Source organism: Pleurodeles waltl, chromosome 5 (assembly GCF_031143425.1).
Source record: "Pleurodeles waltl isolate 20211129_DDA chromosome 5, aPleWal1.hap1.20221129, whole genome shotgun sequence".
Classification (NCBI taxonomy): domain Eukaryota; kingdom Metazoa; phylum Chordata; class Amphibia; order Caudata; family Salamandridae; genus Pleurodeles; species Pleurodeles waltl.
In genome coordinates this window covers 1,067,216,786-1,067,237,241 of record NC_090444.1, presented here as the reverse complement: position 1 = coordinate 1,067,237,241, position 20,456 = coordinate 1,067,216,786, and positions in this window count along the sequence as shown.

The following is a 20,456-nucleotide window of genomic DNA, read 5'->3' as shown; positions in this document are numbered from 1 at the left end:
CGTCCAAGTTAATCCTCCATTAGTAGGCCCCAACAATCATGTGATCCATACATCTCAGCATGTGCATCCCAGAGAGAAACATTCCACAACTGGTTCCATGAGGACTGCATGACCACTCACAATCAAACAGGCTATGTGGACAGGTTCAACACACAGCAACCAGACACACATGTGACATATGTGTGGACAACATGACTAACTTCATGTGACGTGAAGGCAACACACATGTGTAGCATCATCATGTGTTTGCAATTTTCGGTCTAGCTATGGCGTCTACATATGTAGGTATGTTGTTTCTACATGACGTACTCACTGGCCATTATGACCAGTAGAGTACAAATAGAGCAGTTCACGTGTTGCTTTTCAGACACAAATGCAACAGTACATTCAATGCAGCTACAGCCATCTGGTATGTGTTGCAAAAATGAGGCATCGGCCTGGTAGCATAGGTCTTCATACTAACCCTGCAACAAATACACATTTGGACACATATGTATACCTTTGTAGCGCAGCATTTGCATCATTTTGTGACGCAGAGAGGGGGCTACTTAGCAAAATACAAATAGATGTTGCATTTTACTGCTGTTATTGGGTGTACATGTGTAGCAAAAATGGGGATTTATGTGTATACCCATGGGCCTAGGTTTCCCTAGCATAACACGCAGTCAGCTACTTATTTTGCAGATTGGCTACCAATCATCACATGTTCACGCACACATTCCTATTATTCCCATGTAATTGATTAGTACTCACCAACATAGCCACCAATCCGGAGTCCCAGGTGATCCAGCAGGTCCTGTTCCCTGCTGATCAGATCTGCCCAGCGGTGCTTGAGTTGATGTATATTCCTCAGAGTCCCGTAGACCCGGACCAGGTGATGGCGCACCTTCTCCCAACGGATTTTCCTCGCCTCCGTGTGATACCCCTGTATCACACGGCCCCCAGCCTCCAGCATCAGTGGGAGGAAATGGCTTATGAGCCATATGAAGCCCCCCAATTCGTCCTCACCCATCCTGGACAGGCGAGGCCTACCTGACATGATGAGAGGTGTAAAAAAGTACAAAAGAAAAATGAAAGAAAAAGTGGGAAATGGGGAAAGGTAGAGGTGTGAAAAAAAAAGAAGAAGGAGAAAAATAGCCCAACTAACCCCCCAAACTATGCTACCCACAACAGACTCCCACAGACAATACAAATTATCACAGGTATAGACAAAATAACACTAAACAGACTGAGACAATGTTAGACAACAATAAAAGATTGACACAAAGACAAAATACAAGGCACACAGGACACTAAAGCAGTAAAACACAGGACAACACCTTTCACACAACCACACAGTCTAGATAACTCTGAGACTGCAAAGTGAAAGTGAAAGTCAACTCCCAGTACAGATTTGGTAAACAGGATATCCTATTACATCACTTCCTGCATAAAATGGCCGCCGTTTTTACTTTCGCGTAATGCGTCATATTTTCACGCATACACAGATGTGCGTCATATTTTTTTGACGCATTACAGTGCACATGATGCGGAGTGTAAAAATATGATATGAATATTAATATTTCAAATTGTACATGAGATGACCAACATATTGTCCATGTAGCGTCATTTTTACCACGCATACATCATGGGCGTCATTTTTTTTACACGTACAGTGGTGCACATGATGCGGAGTGAAAAAATATGATATGAATATTAATAATTAATACTGTACATGAAATGACCAATATATTGTGCATGTAGCGTCAATTTCACCACGCATACATCATGGGCGTGGTTTTTTTTACACGTACAGTGGTGCACATGATGCGGAGTGAAAAAATATGATATGAATATTAATAATTAATACTGTACATGAAATGACCAACATATTGTGCATGTAGCGTCAATTTCACCACGCATACATCATGGGCGTCGTTTTTTTTACACGTACAGTGGTGCACATGATGCGGAGTGAAAAAATATGATATGAATATTAATAATTAATACTGTACATGAAATGACCAACATATTGTGCATGTAGCGTCAATTTCACCACGCATACATCATGGGCGTCGTTTTTTTTACACGTACAGTGGTGCACATGATGCGGAGTGAAAAAATATGATATGAATATTAATAATAAATACTGTACATGAAATGACCAACATATTGTGCATGTAGCGTCAATTTCACCACGCATACATCATGGGCGTCGTTTTTTTTACACGTACAGTGGTGCACATGATGCGGAGTGAAAAAAAATGATATGAATATTAATAATTAATACTGTACATGAAATGACCAACATATTGTGCATGTATCGTCAATTTCACGACGCATACATCATGGGCGTGTTTTTTTTTACACGTACAGTAGTGCACATGATGCAGAGTCAAAAATATTGTGGATGTAAATAATAATTTGAAGGTGAAATATCAAGACACTTTTGGATACATTTGTATCTGACTCTGCATTGTGTGCACTCATGTACGTGAACAAATTATGACGGCCATGCTGTATGCGTAGAATATGGAGAAAATTTATCCAAATGTCTTCATGTGTTTAGCTTTGGAAAGGGGATTTGTCATGGTAAAACGGTGCGATGTGAGACACATTTGTGTTTGTATACGACAAATGTCCGTACTTTTATGTATAGACGGCCTTCACACTGTGATGTTTGGGATACGTTAACTAATGTATTGACCATATTTGACAACATATTTGGTGTAATTGCTGATGGCTATTTTGAAATGATGTTTTTGATACCATTATGTATTCCGTCTCCAAAATGTCCCCACCTTTATGATGGGGATGCTTTTATCTGTAGTCCTAACAGGGAGTGGGAGAGTCACTTTCAGTTTTTATGGGGCTGACCATGTCCCATTATGATTTTGTGTTTCATATTTGTGTAGGACTTGTGACATGGAGGCCACACATGTGCCTTATGCATGTGTTTAGTTCACAAGTACATGATTCTTGTATGTTTTGGGGGTGGTAGAGGTGGAGTTAGGCCCCCAGCACCCTAGGATTTGACCATCCAGAATAGCTACTGTATCCATGGAGTATTTTTATCATATCCTGGCAAACCTGCAGCAGCGGGCGAATGTAAAGCCATATGGTATGAATGACTGTTGACCATTCATTCATCTCATTAGCCCATTTGACGTTTGCAGTAATGATGATTTGGAGCTAAGTTGCATACCATTTTCATATGACTAAGGGGGTCATTCTGACCGCGGCGGTCGCCGCCCGCCAAGCGGTTCCCGCCGAAAGACCGCGGCGGTCATTCTGGCTTTCCCACTGGGCTGGCGGGCGACCGCCAAAAGTCCGCCCGCCAGCCCAGCGGGAAACACCCTTCCCACGAGGACGCCGGCTCAGAATGGAGCCGGCGGAGTGGGAAGGTGCGACGGGTGCAGTTGCACCCGTCGCGAATTTCAGTGTCTGCAAAGCAGACACTGAAATTCTTTGTGGGGCCCTCTTACGGGGGCCCCTGCAGTGCCCATGTCATTGGCATGGGCACTGCAGGGGCCCCCAGGGGCCCCGCGGCACCCCCTACCGCCATCCTGTTCCTGGCGGAAGACCCGCCAGGAACAGGATGGCGGTAGGGGGTGTCAGAATCCCCATGGCGGCGGAGCGCGCTCCGCCGCCATGGCGGATTCTCAAGGGCAGCGGGAAGTCGGCGGTACACCATCGACTTCCCGTTTCTGGCCGCGGCTGAACCGCCGCGGTCAGAATGCCCATCGGTGCACCGCCCGCCTGTTGGCGGTGCTACCGCCGACCTCCGCCATGGCGGTAATTACCGCCAGGGTCAGAATGACCCCCTAAGTTTGCAAGACTCTCAGCGTTCACGATGTGATAATGCGAAGATTGTTTTGCTTGTCTGTGTCCCTTTCTGCATAAACTGGTTTAGTGTCATGTTACAATCTTCCTGCTAGGTTCAAACTGGGACACAACTGTGATGGTCTACTTTCAAATATTAGGTTGGTTGTATGACATATGTGTACATGTGTGTGGGAATGTGGATCCAGTATGACCTGTCTGTGTGTATGTTGTCACTGTAACTTCAAGGTCTCCTCCTGAGTTAGTGGCAGCTGATGTTGTTGCAATTGTGTATTGCTCACATCATACACTTGAGAGAAGCCATTGATGACATGTTCACGTACACATGGATGGTCCCACCCTGTCTCTGAACACGTGTGATGTGACTTTCAAATGATCTCCAATTTTGGGCTGGATGAGAGACTGTTTCAGTTGTTTGGATCCGGCATGTGTAATTGTCACATTTGTACTCTTGTTGGGCTCTGTGTATGGTAATGTAACATGTCACATCCTACCCTCTGTGCATACAGTTGTGATGTTTATTTTTGGTGCGATGAATTTTAATGGCATTCTTGATCAATGAGACGACATTCATCTTCAGCTATTTCAAACTAAAGGTGGTCAGAAATGAATAGGCCAAAGCATGATGTGGTGTTTGTTATCGGTGTTTATTTACAAGTGTGGAATACAAGTGATTATAATAACTTAAGTAAAAAAATTGTTCACAAGCTGTTGGCGCCTACGCACTCCTGCTGCGGTGTTAGGTTGTTCCCCCTCCTGTTGCAGGCCAGCATCCTCCTCATCATCATCCTCAGGCATGTCTGGGTCCGGTTCAAGGAGGGGAATGTTCCTTTGTACACAAATATTGTGTAATATGGCACAAGTGAGTATGATTTTGCAGACCATCTCTGGGGAGTATAGTAGGCTTCCGCCAGTGATGTCAAGGCAGCGGAACCTTGACTTTAGGATCCCAAAGGTCCTCTCCACAATGCTGCGGGTCCTCTTGTGGGCGTCATTGTATGCCCGCTCAGCAGCAGTATTTGGGTTCCCATATGGTGTCATTAGCCAAGGCTGGATGCCATACCCCTGATCAGCTGAAAGAGAAACACAGAATGGTATCAATTAGATGTAGGAGGCACTGTTGTACGTATCTTTGATGGCAGTAGTTGTGTTGTGTTGTCTGTGACTATTTTGTGTACTAATGTGACAACCTATGGTTGTTGGTGGAAACTTTGTCATTGTTTTTTTTCCTTGGCTGAGCAAGTGTTTGTTGTCTAACTGTTTGTCAGCAGGATGTATTGGTTTCTCAAGTACAGTGTGCCCTCCCTTGCATTGTGACTTGTGACACAGGTGTCCGTGTGTCCTCACTGGGGGTGTGATGATAGATCCATGCAGAGTTGAAACATGAAAGGATATTAGAAACGTTCATATGAACATAGCCAGGCCATCCTATCCCTTAAAAGTTATGCATTGTATTAGTGTACAGGTTATTGTGAGACTTCCAATTTGCAAGGTGACATTTAGGCAACCACAGTCATGAATGTCTTCACACTAAGCTGTGGAGTAAATTCAAATGTGTGAGAGGTTCAATGGTGACTTGTGACACATGGCTAGTGATGTGAGTACCTCAGTGTGTTCCTGCCTAGGTGTTGCTATTGTGGTGTATGGGTTGTTTATCCTAGAGGGTTTCTGTGCAGTGAGTATATAAGTAGATTTTTGTCCTTACCAACAAGTAGTCCATAGCCATACCGTCCATCCTGGAAGTGTTGGTTGATGGTGCAGTGACGGAAGATGAATGCGTCATGTACACTCCCAGGATATTTAGCCACAATGTTGCTGATCAGTCCTTGGTGATCGACTATGGCCTGCACGTTGATGGAATGTGTGTGCTTCCTGTTGCGGTAGAGGTGTTCACTCGCAGCAGGTGGCACAAGGCGTACGTGTGTGCAGTCGATTGCACCAAGGACGTGCGGAAAGCCACTGATGGCGTAGAACCCCTGTTTTGTTTCCTGCTGCTTCTGCACTGTGTTAGGGAAGCAGATGTGGCGGGGTGTCAGTCCAATGATGGCATCCAGTACTTTAGGCAGGAATGCGGAGAAAGATGGTTGTGAGATTCCACCAACCAGGGCACCAGTTGTCTGAAACGAGCCACTTGCCAGCAGGTGAAGTACGGCAAGCAGCTTTGTTTCGGTTGGGATAGTGCGTGGAGTCACTAAAGTGGGGGCCAATTGCTGTTCAATATTTGTCAGCAGCTGCTGAATGGCCTGCCAGTTCAACCGGTACCTCTGGATGATGTCTCGTTCCCTGAGGCCATGCAGGGTTGTTCGTGGGAGGAATATCCTCTCCTGCCTTCTGCGCTGTCTTTGGGGTCCCTGCTGTTGTTGTTGTGGCTGCTGTTGTTGCTGCAGGGCTCTGCGTCTACGTGCACGTTGAAGAAAAAGCACCTCCATGTCTCCCTGTTGCTGCTCTGCTGCTCTGCTGCTCTGTTGTTTGTTCTGTGTGTTCTGATTAAGTACAGGTGTGTTTGCCCCATTTTAACGCCTGCCCTGACCCAGGCGTTAAAATTTCACGCTATTCGTGCTTTGCGCCATTTTTTTGCACCGCCTGCCGCGCGGGAGTGATTTTTGCCCTGGAGCATAAATACCACGCACCGCTATGTGCGTCTGTTTTTAGACGGGAACGCCTTCCTTGCATCTCATTAACGCAAGGAAGGCGTTCACGCAAAAAAATGACGCTATTTGCCCATACTTTGGCGCTAGACGCGTCTAACGCCAAAGTATAAATATGGCGTTAGTTTTGCGCCGAATTTGCGTCGGAAAAAACGACGCACATTCGGCGCAAACGGAGTATAAATATGCCCCAAGGAACCTTTAGGGTAACACACAGACAGGTGCCAGTCAGGCTGACAGGATGCAGGGTCAATCAGGATCCAGCAATTTCACAAGGTACATACTCAGTGGTCTGACTTACACTGGTCGGAGGAAGAACTAGACAGTAGACATGGAAGACTGTGTTTGTCCTGTGTTTTGGAAGGAGACACATAAACCCAAAGGCTGTGTTACACGGCTTATTTTTCTAGCAATGCATAACAATGTAATCGACAAAATGCCAGCTTCTATGCTGTTCCAAGCATCTGCAAGGGCAGTGCATGTTCAAATGGGTGGTCTGCATGGAGGTGCTCACAGGTGTGTGCTGCATCAGTTTCTCACAAGTCCTGTAGGTGAGATTTGAATTCAAATGGCCAACAGTACCTTTCACATGGGAAGCAATCTACATGTGATAACAGGGCTTAGAAACTACAAGCCAGTGTATTAATTGACCTGACGTCCATGCAGTCAGATGTGCTATGACAATGGCATACCATACGAAAGGGTGAAGCATACTGGATTGCTATTGTTAGTCTGTGTGTGTAGAGGAGGGAATATCTGGGTACACATATTACCATTCCAGGGATCTCTTCAGACAGGTGGGGTGAGACCAGGAGCATCGGTGTGTCAGGAGTTAGGACATGGGCTGACATGTACATAGAATGTCATGTGCACAATGCGTGTTACAGGTGTGGCACTTGCGCTGTCTATGTTCTGCTTATATGGAACTCTAGTCACAGATAATCCTTGCAAAGATAGGTGCTGTACGACTTACTACTGTCAAGGGTCTGGTCATACATTCCTGTTACTAATGCAATAGCACATCCACTGCCTCATGTATGAGGCATTTTTTTCCCTTATAGACTGATGGTGTCTTACTTGTGTGCCATATGCTGCGATGAACCATGTTGCCAACATGTATGTGTGAAATAGGTGTGGTCCTCTGCTATTGCCCTTCAAAGGTGAACTGTACAGGAAATATGTAATTAACAGTGTGTGTGTATGTGACTGTTGTATAATACGCATCACAATTACTTTGGAAATTTCTGTGTCCTGATCGGTATGTCAGCAATGCTCCATGAGGCTACACTCTTATTCTGATAGTTAGAGATAAAGGTGAGCAAAAATGATTACCCAGACAATGACATGGTGATTATTATTGCTGTTTATTTACATCTGTTGCTACAGTGGTGATGGTGAGTTGTTTCAAAAGAAATTGTTCACAATATGTTGGCGCCTACGCAATCCAGCAGCTGTGTCTTGTTGTTCCCCCTCATGTTGCAGTCCAGCATCCTCCTCTTCAGGCATTTGTGGCTCTGGTTATAATAGGGGAATGTTCCTTCGTATACAAATGTTGTGCAGGATGGCACATGTTAAAATTATCTTACAGACCATTTCTGGTGAATATAGGAGGCTGCCACCAGTGATGTCGAGGCACCTGAATCTCGACTTGAGGATGCCAAAGGTCCTCTCGACTATGGTGCATGTCCTCCTATGTGCCTCATTGTAGGCACGCTCTTCTGCAGTGCTTGGGTTGCCAAATGATGTCATAATCCATGGCTGGATCCCATACCCCTGGGCAGCTGAAAGAGAAAATGATTGGGATCATGTTGGCGTCTCTTGCCCCATTGATATCACCTTGCATGGCAGTAGTTGCCTTGTGTTGTCTGTGGCTCTTTTGTGTTATTGTGTTGATTCCTAGGCTTCTAGGATGTAACATCTGCATTGTGTTGTTTCCTTGGATGAACAGGTGTTTGCCTGCTGACCGTTTGTCAGCAGTATGTTTTGGGGTTTGCAGTACAGTGTGCACTCCCTAGCATTGTGACTTGTGATACAGGTGTCCCTGTGTCTTCACTGGGGATGAGATGATAGTTCCATACACAGATTCAGATTGACAGTGGTGGTAACACGTTAGCATCTATGTACCCTGGACATCCCATACCTTTAGACATATGCAATGGATTAATTTAAACATCAGTGAGACGCTTACATTTTGCAAGGTGACAATTAGCCAAACCTCTCCATACGTTGTGATCATTGGCGTATTGACATTAGACTGTACACTAATTTCAGATGTGTGACACGTTCACTGCAGACCTATCAAACATGGCTAGCGGTGTCACAACCTCAGTGTGTTCGTGTCCACATGTTGCTGTTGTGGTGTATGTGTTGTGTGTACTAGAGGGTTGCTGTGCAGTGTGTATATAAGTAGGTTTCTGTACTTACCAACAAGTAGTCCATTGCCATATCGTCCATCCTGGAAGTGTTGATTGATGGTAGAGTGACGGAAGATGAATGAGTCATGGACACTCCCAGGATACTTTGCCATGATATTGGTGATCAATCCTAGGTGATCCACAATGGCCTGCACATTGATGGAGTGTGTGTGTTTCCTGTTGCGGTATAGGTGTTCAGTTGCAGCAGGTGGCACAAGGCATACATGTGTGCAGTCAATGGCACCAAGAACGTGTGGGAATCCATTAATGAGGTAAAACCCCTGTTTGGTCTCCTGCTGCTTCTGCTGTGTGTTTGGGAAGCAGATGTGGCGGGGTATGAGTCCGATGATGGCATCCAGTACTTTGGGCAAGAAGGCAGAGAATGATGGCTGTGATATCACAGCAACCAGGGCACCAGTGGTTTGAAAGGAGCCACTTGCCAACATGTGAAGTACAGCTAGCAGCTTGGTTTCTGTTGGGATGGTGCGGGGTGTCAGCAAGCTGGGTGCCAACTGTGGCTCAATGTTGCGCAGCAGCTGCTGAATGGCTTGCCAGTTCAACCTGTACCTCTGGATGATGTCATGTTCCCTGAGGCCATGAAGGGTTGCCCTGGTGCAGAATATCCTCTCCTGCCTTCAGCGTTGCCTTAGGGGTCCCTGCTGGTGTTGTGGTAGTTGCTGTTGTTGTTGCTGTGCTCTGCGTCTGCGTGCACGTTGGATGAGAAGCACCTCCATGTGTCCCTTTTGCTGCTCTGCTGTTGCTTCTGTGTGTTCTGATTAAATACAGGTGTGTTTGCCCCATTTTAATGCCTACCCTGACCCAGGCATACATTTTTTATGCAAATTGGGCTGTGCGTGATTTTCCGCCTCCGCCTCCCGGCCGTGTGGGGTTTTTGCCCGGAAGCATAAATACGACGCACGGGCGTTTAAGTAATTTTTTTGACGGGAACGCCTTCCTTGCATATGATTAACGCAAGGCGGTTTCCCGCATCCAGAAAATGACGCATGCGGCGGGATTTGGACATCTGCGGGCTCGGACGTCAAAGTTTAAATATGGGGCAAGGTTTGCGCCTATTGTGCGTCAAAATTGTTGACGCACATTCGGCGCAGAGAGAGTATAAATATGCCCCAACGTACTCTAAGTCTACAAAAATACTGTGCCTATAATGAGGCACATCAGAGGACACGCACCATAGTAGAGAGGACCTTTGGCATCCTGAAGTCAAGATTCAGGTATCTCGACATCACCGGAGGCAGCCTCTTATATTCACCGGAAATGGTCTGCAAGATCATTCTGACCTGTGCCATCCTGCACAATATATGTTTAAGGAGGAACATTCCCCTCCATGAACCAGACTCACAAATGCCTGAAGAGAAGGAAGAGGAGGATGGTGTCCATCAACATGAGGGGGACCAACCAAACACTGCTGCAGGATTGCGTCGGAGACAACACCTTGTACAAAACTTCTTTTAACTATAGTCACCATCACCACTTTCTTACCATATCTCATTAAACACCTAATCTAATTACTAAATCATGGTCTGGGTAATTATTTATGCATCACATGATCCCTAGGAATCACAATCAGAGTTTAGCCTCATGGAGTAGTGCAGTAATACAGATTAGGATACTGAAAAAGCCATGTCACATTTGTTGGATATGAATGTACACCCAACTTCACATACAGTGTAAGTGACATATATGGTGTTCATTTCACATTTGAAGGGCAATGTCAGAGTAGCACAACTATGGGACACATCCATGTTGGCAACATGGTTCATTGCAGCATATGGCACACAACTAAGAGACCATCAATCACAAGTAAAACTCCTGCTTCATATGTGAGCCAGTGGATTTGCAATTGCATTAGTAACAGGAATGCATGACCACACCCTTGACAGCAGTAAGTGTGACATCAGCTATCTCTGCAAGGAGCATGTGTGACAAGAAGTCCATGTAAGCTGCAAATGGATAGCCCAAGTGCCCCAAGCATGAAAAGCATTGCTCACAAGACATGCCCTGTGCATGCCATCCCAGGTTAGAAGTTCTGTCATAGGCATTTATTCAGTCTTGCCCCACCCTTCTCTAGGTGGCCCTGTAACAGGACTATATGTACACTGATAATCCATCATCTACACACACTCAGACTCACATTCTGACTCAAGTGTGCTTCCCTCTTTAGTATGGCATACCATAGTCCTAGTTCATCTGAATGCATGGACTGCAGGTCCCAAAATGCACTGCCTGGTAGTCTGTAGGACCTGTAATCACCTGTCCATTGCTTCCCATGTGAAAGGTACTGTTGGTCCTTTGAACTTGATTCTCACCTACAGGACTTGTGAGAGACTGAATCTGCACACACCTGTGAGCACTTCCATGCAGATCACCCATTTGAATCTGCACTGCCATTGCTGCTGCCTGGAACTGCTTAGAAGCTGCCTTTTTATGTACATCCTTATTGTGCATTGCCGTATAAACCACTTGTTTAACACAGCCCTTGGGTTATTGAGTAACATTGCAGCAGAAAGCACAAATCCAGTTTTAATTATTCACAGTGTTGTTCAGGCTTTTCCCAGTCTGAGTCTGCTCACTGTGCATTTGCCTTGTTCATGTTAGTTCCTGACAGAGCGTGCATCCTGTTAGCCTGATTGTTACCTGTTTTTGTGTTACTATAGAGGTTCCCTGTGGCTACATTTCTCTCATAGTTGCTTTCCATGCCCTCACTTTCCTCCTGGGGTTTTGTGTCTGGTAGGTCTACGATGAATCCACAAATATATTGTATAGTTTAATCATTTTACATTTGGTATCAAGGTCTGGAACATGTATTCAAATAGCTTAATCTCGGCACTATCCCTTGTCTGTGTTTCATGTATGCATGAGTGACAAACAGTGACAGTGTACTATGGCTGTATGCAGGGATTGGGAATTCTGCCTCCAGCACAAAAAACAATGTTTGCCAATGTTCATGAATGGACAAAACATTTTTGTGCCCTGATGGTCCACACACAGATTCACATTGGCTGCAACCCAATGATAGTGCTTACGTGGTGACTAGCTGTGAGATTAATCAGCACAGAGGCACTAATGTTCCCTGTTGCAGTGGGAATTTTAGAGGCCACCCTGTGCACAAATGTTGTGATGAAAGCTGCCGGGTTCTATTTACTGATCCATTACGTTTGTGAGCACACCAAGGTTACCCTGTTGTCAGCCTCATAAAACTTCTGTAGTGCCATAGCTCAAATATCCCCATGTGTGTTGTCAATTCCCCTTTGGCTTTCGGTCAATTCTGCTTTGAATGATACTCTGTTAATGCAGGAAATAGATCCACAGACTCATGAGTAGATATGCACTAAACATTGACAACATGGAGGACAATTATGGCACCGGGTACACATGGCCACACACTTGAACTGGACACCTTTGTGCAATTAACCACTGAAAATATGTGAACACATGCAGCTTGGTCTGCTGGTCCTCCACTGGCACACGAGAGACATAGGTCATATATAGGACTCAAACAGTGGAGTGACATTGCATTTTTGGATTGTTTTGCGACTCTGTGCCACACACACTGTACCTACAAAGCATTTTCAAATGACTGACTCATGGCTACTATACAAACAAGTTACCAGGATGTGGTATCCAACATTCCTGTACATGTGATGGCTTACTCATTGCCATTATCAACCGTCCTCTATCTATCCTGTGCATAGTTTGTCATAGGAGATGTGTTGTCCCAAAAGTCAGTGCAGTTCACACAGCATTTGATGCTACGTGTATGACAAACACATATCCTGACTCATATCTACATTGAATAGTTTGTGAAGGTTATCCACATTTACAACACATGCATACAAGCACATTAATGAAAGCATGTCTTGTGACGTTCACACAGAGGCCCAAAAATAATTGAAATAGCCAATTCACAGACATTGACACACAGGCAATGAGTTAATGTATTAAGTTGTGTAGTCTTGCTTTCCTCTATTGACGCACAACCTGCTCCAACTGGGTAATACTAATTTGTCTTGGGTAAAGTGCTCATCCAGTACAACAACTGGAGTATCATGGTCTGCAGTAGTGTGATCTGCCACATGTGCCCAAACACTGGAATACACAATGCAGGTGCAAACAGCCTATCTCTGTACAGTTACAGCTGTCATTTACTTTAAAAATGTGAGAAATTACACAAACACAGTAAAAGACATACATTTTGATGCAAACGCATAAAAAAAGATGCATATGCATAAAAAATCACCTCATATGCTTTGAAAAATTACACTCACAGCCATTATACATCCATTGACCCTGAGCGGTAATTCCTACACTGTACCCTATGAAATTGGTTACCAATGCTAAATATTTGTAACTATGGATGCAGGGTAGTTTTTAAGCATTTACGTAAAAATAATTGATGCCCAGACTGTAAGCGTCATAAAATTGTGACGCACCATGATAAAAACGCACCACATTTGAGGCAGGAAGTGATGTAATAGGATATCCTGTTTACAGAAATGGTACACTGGGTGTACTTTCACTTTCACTTTACAGTCTGTGATTTTTCTAGACTGTGTGGCTGTGCTTAGAGTTTTGTTCGTCCCAATTCTGCTTTTGTCTCCTGTGTGCCATCCTATTTGTCATCTTTCTAATTTGTACTTGTCTCAGTTGCTCATTGTAAGTGTTTATTTGTCATATTTGGTGTCTAAATTTGTCTTTGTACTGTTGGGAGTCTGTAGTGGGTATTGTTAGTTTGGGGATAGTTGGACTGTTTGTGGGTTACTTTACTTTAATTTCCCTCCCTCCTTTCCCTTTATTTTTCTCTATACCCTTTATTTTTACTATTGTTCCTGTCATGTTGGGTAGGCCACGTCTGAGGAGAATGGGTGAGGAGAAGCTGGGTGCATTCATTTGGCTGGTGTGCCACTTCCTCCCCTTGATGATTGAAGCAGGTGCCAGGGTGATACAGGGGTATCACACGGAGGCCAGGAGGCTCAGGTGGTCCAAGGTGCTGTACCATCTGCGTCGCATTTTCAACACACCGCGCAATGACCACCAACTGAAGCACCGGTGGGCTGACCTTGTTGCCAGAGAGCAAGACCTGCTGCACCACCTGGGTGTTGTGATTGGTGGCCCTGTTGGTGAGTACAATTAAGAGTAATGTGCACATTTAAATGCTCTGTAGTGACAGTAGCAGATTTAATATTATGCTGCAGGCAATGTTTTTGGACATGTGGAATGCAAGTTAAACATACAGTCGTCCTGAGTTATACAATAATTGCTACACATTGCCGTCATTTGCTGACGCAACAGCTGCACAAACTTACAAAACACAACTTGATCATGTAAATTAGTGCTGCTTTCACGTCAATAGATGATGGTATTGCGGCTCATACATATGTTTTATCCATGCTCTGTGAGTGTACCAGGAAAGAGATGTTTTTCACAAGCTAAAGCAAGGAATTAATGTGTTCCCCAAATATTTTGAATACATGGCTGAACTGTATTCTCGCCCATTCGTACAAATTTCTTCCTAAGCTTAGGTAATATCTTCGGCTGATAGTTTGACTTGGTTGTGCCGCATTTAATTTAAATTAGGAGGCGATGCCAAAGTAATGCACACAGGTTCATTTCTAAATGTTTGGTGCTACTTTCCATAGCTGCAGTGTAAAACATGAAGCAAATGATACAAATTGAGGGATAACAAATATCCCTGGCCTTCTGTTCATTGTACCTGTGTGTTTTAAATTGGTCTTGGGCACAGTAGCTGGAAATGAGCTGATGCATTTGCTATCTGTGTAACTTTGTAGTCATGCACTTCTCATAAGTTATTGGGTCGTCATGGGATACCTGAAATTGGGGAATGCATGGTCACAATGTATAACTTGCATGATGTTGTGCAAGGGACCCCTGAGCAATTCCACCATGCATATAAAGTTCCCAAATACTTTGCAAGTTTATGTTTGGTACACCACGGCTGATCTAGTGCAGCATATGTACAATAGCTAACTTCCCAGTATGGAGGCTGTCACAGACAAGGGTGTATTGTTAAGATAAGAAGTCCAGCATTCCTGTGACTGCTGCCATTCCAAAGGAACATATAAGTTCAAACCTACATCATCATGATTGACAAGGTAGGACATTTGCTAAACCATGTTTCAATAATGGGACAGTGTCAGTTTGCTGTATACCTGCTGATCTCCCAACTTGCCAAATGTAAGATGATGAATGTGGCTAACTGTGAATTCCAAAACCCAACATGGGGACACAGGGCAATGAGTGACACATTTAGGGGCATATCTATACTCTGTTTGCACCAAATTAGTGTCATTTTTTTTACTCTAATTCGATTCAAAACTAACTCCATATTTATACTTTAGTGCTAGACCCGTCTAGCACCAAGGCCCTGATTTATACTTTTTTTGCGCCGCATTAACGTCATTTTTTGACGCAAAAGTGGCACAAACTTACAAAATATTGGCCCTTATTTATACTTTTTACTGTAAAACTGCACCAACTGAGTTTTGCACCAAAAGGTTTATCACCGGCTTGCACCATTTCTGTGCACCAGCCGGGCACCATATTTATGGAATGGTGCAAGCCGGTGCAAAGGGTAGGCTAGAGTAAAAAAATGACTTTAGTCTGGTGGGGCTGGCAGTATAGAAGAAGAGGGTTTAGCACCAAAAAATGACTTTAGGCAGGTTAGAGTAAAAAAAATGACTCTAACCAGATTAGCGTCATTTTATGGTGCTAAACCTACAATGCCACATGACTCCTGCTTTAGAAAAGGCAGGAGTCATGCCCACCACCCCAATGGCCAGCACAGAGGACAAGGGTCCACTGGGCATGGCCATTGCACCCTGTGCCATATATGGGGGCCCATTTCAGGGCCCCATATGGCACTTTCAAAAATAAAATGCAATCTTACCTGTACTTACCTGGGATGGGGTCCCCCCTCCTCCGCAGTCCCTCTGGTGTGGGTGGGGGTGCCCCTGAGGACTGGGGAGGGCACCTGTGGGCTTATTCCATGGTGTTCCACCATGGAAATAGGCCCACAGGTCCCCTAACGCCTGCCTTGACCCAGGCTTTAAAAAATGGGGCAAAGCAAGCATTGCCCCATTTTTTGACCCCTCCTGCCTCCCTTGCACCATTTTTGAATGGGAGTTTAAATATGGAGTTAAGGCCATAGAGTCATTTTTTTGCACTGGAACGCCTACCTTGCATCTCATTAAGGCAAGGTGAGTTTCCACTTCCAAAAAATGATTTTAACTCCATAAATTTGGCGCCAAACGGGTCTAGCACCAAAGTATAAATATGGAGTTAGTTTTGCACTGAATTAGAGTAAAAGAAAAGTGATGCTAATTCAGTGCAAACAGAGTATTAATATTCCCCTTGGCATCAAAAAATGACGCTAATCTGGTTAGAGTCATTTATTTTGACTCTAACCTGCCTAGTGTCCTTTTTTTTTACGCTAGCCTACCCTTTGCACCGGCTTGCACCATTCCATAAATATGGTGCCCAGCTGGTGCTAAAAAGTGGTGCAAGCCAGTGCAAAACTTTTTGGTGCAAAACTGCGTTAGTGCAGTTTTGCACCAAAAAGTATAAATAAGGCCCTTAAGGTGCAATGACTATACCTGTGCTAATGCATTCTATCATGGATGAACAAAATATACACTGTCAGCATATATTTCTTTGTTGTATTAATTTAGATAAATGGCCAATCCATGTTTAGCGTCAGATTGTCATCAAGTAACGCACAGGATCCCTGCCATTATGGTGTCAAAGGGGCATATGTGGCTCTGGGGACACTGTAAATGTAGCATATGTTAACCTACACACAACACAGGCCCACATGTAAGGGACCATAGAAAGCATAATAAATCGTGAACTTCAATCAACCCACATGAGCATCACACAGTAACTGATTGTCCCTTGATGCACAACCCACAATACCTGAGTGTCTGGTATTGCAGTGCACCAGTAAAGTGGCTTTGCATGTCTCTCATTACAACACATGATGAAATGGAGTAGATTCCATAAATGAGTCTGCAACCAATTGAGGGATCATGTTTGTCACCACATGATAGTTAGGGCCACTGCACGTGTGCATAGGTGTGTGTATCACTCACTGGAGTGACAGGGTCTATACTTGTTTGCAGTGGTATGTGTGTTGGAGTATCATCATGCCTTAGGGGCTGGACTTTCAGATATAATGTCACACACAGTAATTTTACTTGAAAGTGTTCTACAGTGCACAGACATTGAACACATTTTACCCTTCCATGCTTTACAGGTGGACCTGCCCCTTACACAATCGGAGAAGTGGCTCAATTTGCAGACCCAGACATATCCAGTAAGTACTGATATTTCAGTTCTGTGTTGTGTTTGCAGCTGTTGTGTGATTGAGTCCTGTGTGTTGGACACATAGCAAGGTATGATGTGCTGCCACATTATCTGATGTAACTTGACTAGAGTTTGACTTTTTTTTCCATATTTGAGTTAGACAATCAGTGGCGTAGAGTCATATTTTGGGATTGTAGTGCAGCCCTGTAGGCATGGCGAAATGTGAATAGGGTAACATTTGTTGTTACATTTCTTGTAAAGGAAAATTTAGAGACAGCCATTTTCATGATTTAGTCAGCAAGTCATACCCTGAATCTCACATAATAGGGAAGCCAAAGTATTAACCACAGACTTGAGCCTCCCTGTTCACTAATGAACATGTTAGACTGTATGTTTGACTTCCTAACAGCATCTAGCTCCACATGTTGTGCTACGTGTATGTGGCACTTGAGTGCAATGTCATAGGTGTGCATGCAGCTCATGCCCAGATGGGTACTTGCATCTATCTGCTTGTTGTAAGACAGGTATTGTTGGTATCAAATGATGTTGACAATTGTCTGCAATTAAAAACATAAATGTGGATGGGGTTGTCCAGTGTTTGTGTCTATCCTAGTTGGACACCCTCCTTACCTGTGGTGGACTGACTAAACCCATGTACAGCTGTCTAAAGCTTCCTGGCTGTCCTTGATGTTTGAAAGTATGTGTTGCTTGTCCATCCCCCCCAAGGCACAGGCTTAGGGTTATGAAATATGTGTACCTAGGTGTGAGGATCCAAGTGTAGTACACAGACATGTAACTCTGTAAATCATTTGTCCCAACCTAGGATACCCACTCTTGATTAGCAACTGCATACCATCCTGGCAATTCCATTTACAAATCACAGATCTTGTGGGCCTTGATTGTCATCCAGAAGATAGTCATTAGTTGGCCTGTCACATGTGGAGGACTTGCAGCATTTGTTATGTGACTAATGGCAGAACAATGATACTTAAAGCAATTAAGTATGTACACATCTTTTTGAGCATTGCTGTGCTGTTAGACAGGACGTGTGTAGGCTGCGTTGGCATGTACTTCCTCAGGGATAATCTGTGATCTGTACGGTGATATGGCCTGTTTCAGCTACATTAGATGTATTGTCTGATTCTCATCAGTAGCTGTATCACACAATGATGTAACTAATGTTTGGCTTTATCTTTTTTAATAGCAGCCATTATGGATGCCAACCAGATCCGTAAATTTCAGGGGAGGGCGATGTGTTACCGCCATGTTCTGGATGTACAGTCTGGGATCCGCCACATGGCATGGCGTTATCGCCATGAAAGAGCCTCAGGGGTGTGGAGGGCATTTGCCCAAGGGGGCACTTCTGTGTCCACAACAGCCGCCACCACCAGCACTACCATGCAGGTTGCAGTAAGGATGACAGCCACCACTGCAGGACCATCAACATCCTCAGCTCCTGGACCACTGACAGCAGCCCCTGAACCTACCCCTCCAAGCATGGCACCACCAACTGGACAACCCACCACAACTGGCACACAGACCACCCCTGCTGCAGTCATTGACAATGTTGAATTTCGTGCAATGCACCGTGAAATGGAACAAATGTTGCCCAGCCTGGACAGGCTGCAGCAAGAGGTGTCACAGATAAACAAGAGAGTGCGTGCGATTAAGAAGTCCCTGTGGAGGGTGAACTTGTGACTTTGATACCCTCACCCATGATTCCCTCCCCTCCCTCCTCTTTCCTGGTTCTTTTAATTAGTGGGTTTAGGGGGCTTAGTGTTAGGTTAGAATAGGCTGTTAGTTTAGTTAGTATTAGTAGGTTGGGGGTGGAGGGTATGATATTTTTACATGTGTTTTTTGTGTGGGTGGGGGATGATGTTGGGTTTTTTGTGTATTAAATGATTTTTTTTTATATATATATATATATATATACATAAATATATATATATATATATATATATATATATATATATATATATATATATATGTTTGTTTAGTATAAAATAGTGTGTGTTTAGGTTAGTATATGTTCTTCTCCATGTGTCCCGTCATATAAGGGAGGGTTAATGTTTAGTATGTTGTTAAATGTGATAAGTAAGTTTAGCTTAGGGTAGTTAGGGACAGTTGTGGGTAATGTGTAGTTATGATATGTTAGGTTAGTTAAGGTGTTTCCCCTAGATATAGCATCGTATTTGTACTGTTAAATAAATACGTAGGTACTCCTATACAGTATGTGTCATATGCTTGGGGATCAGGGCCTTGGCATGGGTGAACAGTGTCAATTTAGTATTTGCATTTGTGTTCCATCCTGTATCAAAATCCCAACTGAACTGTCACATTGGGAGCTACACCAAAGCTACTTCGCTAGGAATCTGCCATCCATTGCACTCACCACTCAAGGTTACTATGGTTCCCAATGTGTTGTTAAGTTTGGATGTATGCTTTCAATCTGTTATACTTCTAGGCCAGATTTGGTATTGAGGACATTGTGTTACGCCTGCCTGCAGCCTGATGTTCATGTGAACCCTGATAAGGTGAGTGATGGTTTAATCTCATGTAGTATAGTATACATAACTAACACCTATAATTTCTTACATTGTACTGCCAGGTTACTTATTTGTACGTACACTCATACACATCCATTCCTGCTGGATGGTGTGTGTCATGAAAAGTTTTAGTCAAATGTCACATACGTAAATATTGTCTGGAAGGGAAATTTAAAGACAATGAGTTTCTGCTTAGACAACCCTTGAAGAAGACTTATTCTGTCCAACACATCATTATACCATAATGTTTCTATTTACTTCAGAATTAACCCTCAGGAAGGGCAGATGATGGTACAATCCAGACCACAGTGCATAGTTATCAGCCCACAATCTTTCAGAGCAGTTGTATTGACATTCTATGGGTATTGACATGAGGCAAACATCACTAATCTCTCTCACGGTTGATGTGTCACATTACACAGTGACAAAGTGGTTGTGTAAGTGCTATTTATTTTAAAGTGCTGTAGTGCTATATTTACATAGTCCAGGATTGTGAGTCCATTAGTGTGACATCTTCCATTGTGATCCTACACAAGTAGAAAAGGACATGTCATTGGACATGCTGGGGTGAAGTGTCATACAGTGCAGAAGCACATGAATTGCCAATGAGGTAGTGAGAGACAATCACACGGCATAGTGACAAGGTAAACAGTGGGCTGGAAAAAAGTGCTTGTAAGCAGCTGTTG